Below are 8,379 nucleotides of genomic sequence, written 5' to 3' on the forward strand. Positions count from 1 at the left end.
TAACAGTCATGTTTTTGGACTATGGGAGGAAGCCGGAGTACCTGGAGAGAACCCATGCATGCACAGGGAGAACATGCAAACTCCATGCAGAAAGAGCCCTGGCCAAGAGTCGCACCCGGGACCTTCTTGCTACCAACTGCACCACTGTGCAGCCAACAATTGGAAGTTTTTTTTGCGTATTTTTTGTGCAATCTAAACTTTATAGATTACATTTATTTAAAGCGGGTTATTGGCCTTGAAAGAAGTCAACAACATGTCTTTTCCCATCCTTTCTTCTTTTATTTATTCATTCATCTTACCCAATTTGCCATTGACATTACATTATATCATCCTCCCTTACTTGTTTCCAGTCAGACCAGCAGCATTTAATCTATTATGGTCCACCACATTCCGATAGCAGTGTTGAGGAACGTAATGAAGTGAGCCCGGATTGAGATGAGTGCTTTTCTCTGCAGTATTACAGCTACGGGGGATGAGTTCAGCTCTGACAACTGTTCACAGAACAGTGCTGCCTGCAGAGACAAAGGCTATAAGGTGGCAAACATTGTATCATGTGCTGAAAAACATCAGAGAGAATGTTGCTGGTGACTGTAAAGCATCCAATAACATCTGCTAAGACGTCTGCAGATGTTAGCTTGTCGACTGCTGAGCTGCAGGCTATCAACAGTCATATATGATTAATGTTGTAATTCATTACTGAGGCAGCGGATGAGAAAATTCTAAACTCTTCAGCAGTGACCCTTTGATATTGCTGCTGCCTGAGATAAGGGAAACACCTTTGCTTCTAGTGAAATGTACAGGACAAAAATGAAGAGAAAAAATATATTATAATAAAGTGGAAATTAGGGGAATGCTGGAACATCTCACTACATTGTCTTGTAAAAACTGCCCCTAGCATGCCTTCCTGTCTACAATCAATCACACTCTGTCACAAACCTACCAACACAGAGGGGAGGCCGAGGTGTGAGTGTGGGGGGTTGGTTGCTGGAGACAACAGTTGAGGAGCATCTGTCTGTTTTTGGTTTTCCTGCTAACAAGTCCCACAAAAGGTAGGTGCCATCAGTATGAGCCTTCTGAGAATGTAAGGTCACGCAAAAGACAGAACACTTTCTCACTGAGAACGTCCCATTTTGGCAATTACATCCATCACCACCAAAACTAAAGCACTCCAGTCTAAATGGAAATTGGCTAATAGTTTTTCTTCGTTAAACAAAAAAGAAATAATTAAACAAAGCAGGGCAAACCCTTTGTTGTATGTTTGGAGTTTTGGGAGAGCTAAGGAGGACTGAATTGATTAGATGCAATTCAAAATTCTGTTTCATTCAAGAAAACAGAATGAAGAAACTACATTATGGTGTGAGAACCAGATCTAGCCCAAGGCATATACAAATTTACCATTCAGGTCTTCCTGCTTTGAGTTCCTGCAAACATAAAGCCCAGATAGACTATCAGCTACTTTTAATTAATAATTTCCAATTCAACAACATAGCTTTTTTGAAAAAGTTGCATCTGTTTACATGCAGCCAGAAGGCTCTGCGTTTGAATCCTGGTCTAGGCTTTTACTGCATGAAGTTTGGATGTTCTTCCCCCTTACATGAGTGGGTTCTCTCCAGGTAATCCAGCTTCCTCCTACAGTCACTAAACATGACTGAATGAATTAACCACTTTAAACTTTTCAGGTTTAGGCGTGCTTTTTATTGTGTCGCCCTTTGAAAAACTAGCGACCTGTACAGAGTGTGCCAATGCTCTCATCCAATCACCGCTGGAGCTAGGTATGAACCCCTCCAACCCCACAACGCGTTCACCAAGCCCCCGCAGGGCAGAGAGGGACTGTGCAAAAGATGGATGGATGGATGGATGGAAGGAAGGATGGCCTATTGCTTTGAATCAGTGGCAGGGAGGCAAGGATACATTGGAACTTTCACCAGACAAGGAAATTGCATACAGAATATTTATTCAAAATAATTAGATCAAATATTTTCATTTTATAAAAAAAAAAAAAGTTTATTTAAAAAAATCTGTGCAGCAGAAGCTTGAAGCAAAGTAACTTCTTAGTTCCCGCCCCTCTTTGGACAGACCCCTCTGCCTGAGCGTCTTTCCCTTTACTTGCTGTCCTGTCCCACTTTGTAAGATCAAATACACACTCCTTGTTCCTACACAAGCGCAAAAACACAGCGACCAGACGCGTGTGCAGCGCTCCTTTTCTTCTCCAGTGAAACATAAGAAGACCGGCTGGATTTTTGCAGACGGTTTGGAGAGCTTTTGAGGGAGTTTTTAAGTTGATAAAAGTACTTTTTTGCAGGATTTTCCTCGCGTTCTTCGGGATTACATTGGTGACAAATGGATGGATGAATGAAGGTGGAAACGAGCGAGAGGACTTGAACCATCATTTGTTATAGAAAATGAATAATTCCGTAAAATAAGATCCGGACCAGAAAACTTCAAGGTATGTTTAAATAACCTATGACCACACATTAAAATCTTTAAAAAAATCTAGCAAAAAGATTTGAAAAAGATGGAAGGTTTCAGTTATGTGTTTCCAGTTTATTTAAAGTTAACGTGGAGTAAATTTCTGCGCTGGTGTGTGATTGGATAAGATAGCGCAGTTAAGTTTTTGTGAGTTCTGTAACTACTAACCTTTATAAATGAATTTGTCATTTACTGAATCCAAATCAACGTAAAAAAAAAAACTGAGACGACTTATTATTTGTGACTTTGGTTATAGCCGACTTACACATTTACCCTAATTCCTAACCCTCAACCTTTATAAAGGACCTGATTCAGGAGGATGAGCGCCCCTGGGCTACAGCCGGTTTTGGTGCCTCTACCCCCCCTCTCGCCCCCGCCCTTTCAAACACGTTTATGCATTCAAGCTAAGTGAGATTAGTAGTTAAGTACAAATGTATGGGGTAAGAACGCTGTCAAAAACAATGTGTATGTAAAGACGGAAATGTGTGCATATTAGTCAATAGTTGTGCATAAGTAAAATCCAAAAGAGGTATTGTATATTTTCTCTATAAGAATACAAAATAAAATGTTACAGCTTCAAGAAATTACAAACACAAAGTTCAAGTTTACAGTTGTGGTTTATTCTTTATGAATACAATATGCTATAACAGTTTGTGAATACGATTTATTTTCTTTGAGAATACGAATTTACATCAGCGACTTGGTGTCACGTGATCTCAGGCTCAGAATATAGTGGGTGGAGTTATACAATGATGTACAGTAGGTGGCGGTATGCACCTCTGAATTTGTTGCGAACCGCCAGCAGAAGAAGAGAAGAAGCAGCAACACTAGCGCCAAGATGATGGACCAAGAAACTACGGTACAAAGCCAGGTAATGTTAAAAAGTTTATATATGTCTTAATGTCGTTAATATATGCTCTTGGTCCGTCATCTTAGCGCTAGTGCTCCTGCTTCTTCTTCTTCTGCTGGTGGTATGCAACCAATTCAGAGGTGCATACTGCCACCTACTGTACATCATTGTAAAACTCCACCCACTATATTCTATGTTTTAGTTTTGTATTTCATAAAAATAAAAACAATGCTTTATGTATAATACTCTTTATTCCCCCCTATCTCCCCTCTGTTCCTAATATTCCTTTTAGACTGAATTATCTCCCATTCTGGCACTACGTTTACTAGCGGTGAGGAGTGTGACAGCGCATGCGCAACGCGAATCGACTAACTCTGTGCTCCACTAACCAGCCTGAGATCACGTGACACCAAGTCGCTGATGTAAATTCGTATTCTCATAGAAAATAAATCGTATTCACAAACTGTTATAGCATATTGTATTCATAAAGAATAAACCACAAGTGTAAACTTGAACTTTGTGTTTGTAATTTCTTGAAGCTGTAACATTTTTATGTTGTATTCTTATAGAGAAAATATACAATACCTCTTTTGGATTTTACTTATGCACAACTATTGACTAATATGCACACATTTCGTCTTTACATACACATTGTTTTTGACAGGGTTCTTACCCCATAAACTTGGTGTCACGTGATCTCAGGCTCAGGATATAATGGGTGGAGTTATACAATGATGTACAGTAGGTGGCGGTATGCAGCTCTGAATTTGTTGCGAACCGCCAGCAGAAGAAGAGAAGAAGAAGCAGCAGCACTAGCACTAAGATGACGGACCAAGAGCATATATTAACGACATTAAGACATATATAAACTTTTTAACATTACCTGACTTTGTACCGTAGTTTCTTGGTCCGTTCTTTTGGCGCTAGTGCTGCTTCTTCTTCTTCTTCTCTTCTTCTGCTGGTGGTTCGCAACAAATTCAGAGGTGCATACCGCCACCTACTGTACATCATTGTATAACTCCACCCACTATATTCTATGTTTTAGTTTTGTATTTCATAAAAATTAGAGCAATGCTTTATGTATAATATTCTTTATTCCTCCCTATCTCCCCTCTGTTCCTAATATTCCTTTTAGACTGAATTACCTCCCATTCCGGCACTACGTTTACTGGCAGTGAGGAGTTTGACAGCGCATGCACAACACGAATCAACTAACTATGCTCCACTAACTAGCCTGAGATCACGTGACGCCAAGTCGCTGATGTAAATTCGTATTCTCAAAGAAAATAAATCGTATTCACAAACTGTTATAGCATATTGTATTCATAAAGAATAAACCACAACTGTAAACTTGAACTTTGTGTTTATAATTTATTGAAGCTGTAACATTGTATTTTGTATTCTTACAGAGAAAATATATAATACCTCTTTTGGATTTTACTTATGCACAACTATTGACTGATATGCACACATTTCCGTCTTTACATACACATTGTTTTTGACAGCGTTCTTACCCCATACAAATGAACTTCAACGTTTTCTGCCCTTGCCTGCATGTAAATACACCCACCCCCGGAAAGTTGTTTAAAAAAAATGTATTTGTATTATCTACATGGAAGTCCTAGAAATTAAAGCACCCCCAGTGAATTGGTCTTACACGTTTTCTTTGTAAACACAGAAAATAATACATTTCCAGGTTTTCAAGAAATCCATTCAGTAAAAACATGGAAGTTGGGACTCCTAGGCTGTCCTGGTGAGTTCTTGCTAAGGTATAGCCCAGTATAGCACATGTTAAAGGGGTAAGGTGTCCCAATTAGTTTTGTAGGGGAGGTACAGGATTTAGGGGTTTTTAGTGCTTTTTAGTGTAGTTAACATATTTTAATGTTACAATTACAATATGAAAACCTATGTTAAACTTTATTAATGTGCATGTAAAAACCGCTTTCATAATCGTTCTAATGCATCTATAATCAGTCCATTGAGCGATCTTTATCACTAATAAAGAAAAAAAAAACATGGAGATTTCTTCCTTTTTTCACAAAATTTAAGTTTATGCAGGATCAAGCAGAGATAGTTACAGTTACTTTAAAACTCAATGAGAACTGGAGATCAATGTTAACAGACAATTACTTATTTGGAATTATGGACTGGAAAGATCTGTTTATTAATGTATCAACCACCCAGACCTTTCAGGTCTTCTGGCTCAAATCTACTCTGCGTACCCAGAACCAGAACCAAACATGTAGAAGCTGCTTGTAGTTCTTTTGCTCCACTAATCTGGAATAAACTCACAGAAAACTCTAAAAGCACTGAAAGTTGCTTTAAATCAATATTAAAAACTTATTTGTTTATTATGGCCTTTAGCTGTGCTATCTAAACATAAATAGTTAAGTTTTCCGTTCAACTTTCCTTTAATTTTCTTATCGATCATTTTATCATTCATTTTTTATTTTATTTATTTTATTTTTTATGATCTTTTTAACTATTCATTTTTCATTCTCTTTAATTATTTAATTACCTTAATGCCACTGCAATGTACTTATCCTATTATGTCACTTTTTCTTTTTTTTTTTCATGTTTTTCATGTTTTTTCCTCTTGAAAATGGGTGATGCAAAGAAATATTAAGAATTATTATTATTATTTTAAAAATGAAATGCTCTCAGAAAAATCTAAGGTGATGGTGAGCACATGTCCAAGGCATGGAGACAAAGATTTAATCTTGAGCAGCTTTACACAAAATTACAGTAATGTAGAATAATGTACAATGCAGAAAAAAAAAGCATTCATCTGAAGCAAATTCTGACAAGTAATTAGTTAATTTGTTTGCCAGTTTAGTCTGTGTCTCTCTGAACACTGTGCAGCCCTTTGGGGGCCTGAAAATTCAGAGGGGATAGCATGAGGAACTGATCAGCCAATCAGAGCCAGATACTTTGGGATAATGTTCGGGCTATGCGATGTTATGCATCACAGGAAGAATAGATTAAATACATTTTTTTAAAACTTTTTTTGGACTAAGGAGAGACCAGAAATGTCAACATCTCCTGAATAGTTTTTTTTACACTCAATGTTTCTAACGTAACATTAATTATAATCTTTTATACATTATTTAAAACCTCCTGAATTTCTATATTAGTATAAAATAATCAATGTGACTTGAAGGGTTTTGACATGTGTTGACAGGCAAAAGAGCTTATTTTGGCTGGCTGTAAGAGGTCCAATAAGGACAATTTGAAGGGCCTTGAAGGCAAGCCGTTCCTGTAGATGAAAGGTTAAATCTGAGATGTTCTTTGCAATACAATACAATTTTCAGTATTTATTTATTTAAAATATATTTTCACATGAGCAAAAACACAAAACTCACTGCAATGTCTAGTTTGATGTATTCTAGCATATTAACATAGAAAAAATATAATGAGGATAATAAATTTTTACATACTTTAGTATACTTGGAGTCATACTAATCATCTGTGTACTTCAAGTACAGTGCAGACAAATGTTTGGACACACCTTCTCATTCAAAGAGTTTTCTTTATTTTCATGACTATGAATATTGTAGCTTCACAGTGAAGGCATCAAAACCATGAATTAACACATGTGGAATTATATACTGAAAAAAAAAAGTGTAAAACAACTGAAAATATATCTTATTCTAGGTTCTTCAAAGTGGCCACCTTTTGCTTTGATTACTGCTCCGCACACTCTTGGTATTCTGTTGATGAGCTTCAAGAGGTAGTCACCGGAAATGGTTTTCACTTCACAGGTGTGCCCTGTCAGGTTTAATAAGTGGGATTTCAAGCCTTATAAATGGGGTTGGGACCATCAGTTGTGATGTGCAGGAGGTGGATACAGTACACAGCTGATAGTCCTACTGAATAGACTGTTAGAATTTGTATTATGGCAAGAAAAAAGCAGCTAAGTAAAGAAAAATGAGTGGCCATCATTACTTTAAGAAATAAAGGTCAGTCAGTCCGAACAATTGGGAAAACTTTGAAAGTGTCCCCAAGTGCAGTCGCAAAAACCATCAAGCGCTACAAAGAAACTGGCTCACATGAGGACCGCCCCAGGAAAGGAAGACCAAGAGTCACCTCTGCTGCGGACGTTAAGTTCATCCAAGTCACCAGCCTCAGAAATCGCAGGTTAACAGCAGCTCAGATTAGAGAACAGGTCAATGCCACACAGAGTTCTAGCAGCAGACACATCTCTAGAACAACTGTTAAGAGGAGACTGTGTGAATCAGGCCTTCTTGGTAAAATAGCTGCTAGGAAACCACTGCTGAGGACAGGCAACAAGCAGAAGAGACTTGTTTGGGCTAAAGAACACAAGGAATGGACATTAGACCAGTGGAAATCTGTGCTTTGGTCTGATGAGTCCAAGTTTGAGATCTTTGGTTCCAACCACCGTGTCTTTGTGCGGCGCAGAAGAGGTGAATGGATGGACTCTACATGCCTGGTTCCCACCGTGAAGCACGGAGGAGGAGGTGTTATGGTGTGGGGGTGCTTTGCTGGTGACACTGTTGGGGATTTATTCAAAATTGAAGGCATACTTAACCAGCATGGCTACCACAGCATCTTGCAGCGGCATGCTATTCCATCCGGTTTGCGTTTAGTTGGACCATCATTTATTTTTCAACAGGACAATGACCCCAAACACACCTCCAGGCTGTGTAAGGGCTATTTGACCAAGAAGGAGAGTGATGGGGTGCTGCACCAGATGACCTGGCCTCCACAGTCACTGGACCTGAACCCAATCGAGATGGTTTGGGGTGAGCTGGACCGCAGAGTGAAGGCAAAAGAGCCAACAAGTGCTAAGCATCTCTGGGAACTCCTTCAAGACGGTTGGAAAATCATTTCAGGTGACTACCTCTTGAAGCTCATTAACAAAATGCCAAGAGTGTGCAGAGCAGTAATCAAAGCAAAAGGTGGCTACTTTGAAGAACCTAGAATATAAGACATATTTTCAGTTGTTTCACACTTTTTTGTTCAGTATATAATTCCACATGTGTTAATTCATAGTTTTGATGCCTTCATTGTGAAGCTGCAATATTCATAGTCATGAAAAT

Source organism: Girardinichthys multiradiatus, chromosome 7 (assembly GCF_021462225.1).
Source record: "Girardinichthys multiradiatus isolate DD_20200921_A chromosome 7, DD_fGirMul_XY1, whole genome shotgun sequence".
NCBI classification, from domain to species: Eukaryota; Metazoa; Chordata; class Actinopteri; order Cyprinodontiformes; family Goodeidae; genus Girardinichthys; species Girardinichthys multiradiatus.